This window comes from Cydia splendana, chromosome 1, assembly GCF_910591565.1.
Source record: "Cydia splendana chromosome 1, ilCydSple1.2, whole genome shotgun sequence".
NCBI lineage: Eukaryota > Metazoa > Arthropoda > Insecta > Lepidoptera > Tortricidae > Cydia > Cydia splendana.
Window position 1 is genome coordinate 15,396,099 of NC_085960.1, and position 585 is coordinate 15,396,683.

Below are 585 nucleotides of genomic sequence, written 5' to 3' on the forward strand. Positions count from 1 at the left end.
TATTTATTTAAATCGCTTTGCAAATACCTACCTACTACATATTTATTAGAAAGAAGGGTTTTTAGAATTGTCTCGATGAGTATTAGTAGTCTGTCGCAAGAAAAGTACAGTCAGCGATAAAAGCTTGTACTTACCAAAAATGAAATTTTTGCCAAAAACTTATTTTATAAGATTAATCAAAGACATATGTAACTTCGTATATACTATACTATCTATTCTTTTTGAGATTAATTGAATTGACGTTATTACCCCCAGATAAGATTTGCGGATGCTAGGTTGCGTTAGTATCGTAACTTGCATCTGTATAAAGGCTGCCCTCTAGGCCCTCTAGCGTCGAGTAGTCAAACGAAAGAAAGAAAATGATAAGGCGTTATGATCACAGATGGCACCACTCGGGGACACAAAAATAATGAATAGCGTAGCTGTAAACTATTTAATATAAATATTTCAAAAGCCGAAATGTACAATTTTTTATTATTTTAATATTGTACATTATATTTCTAACTAAAAAACATTGTATTCACATGGCATTACCGACACTGCCTCACATCCGTAGAGTCCCAGAGTTATTAAAAACAAACCAAA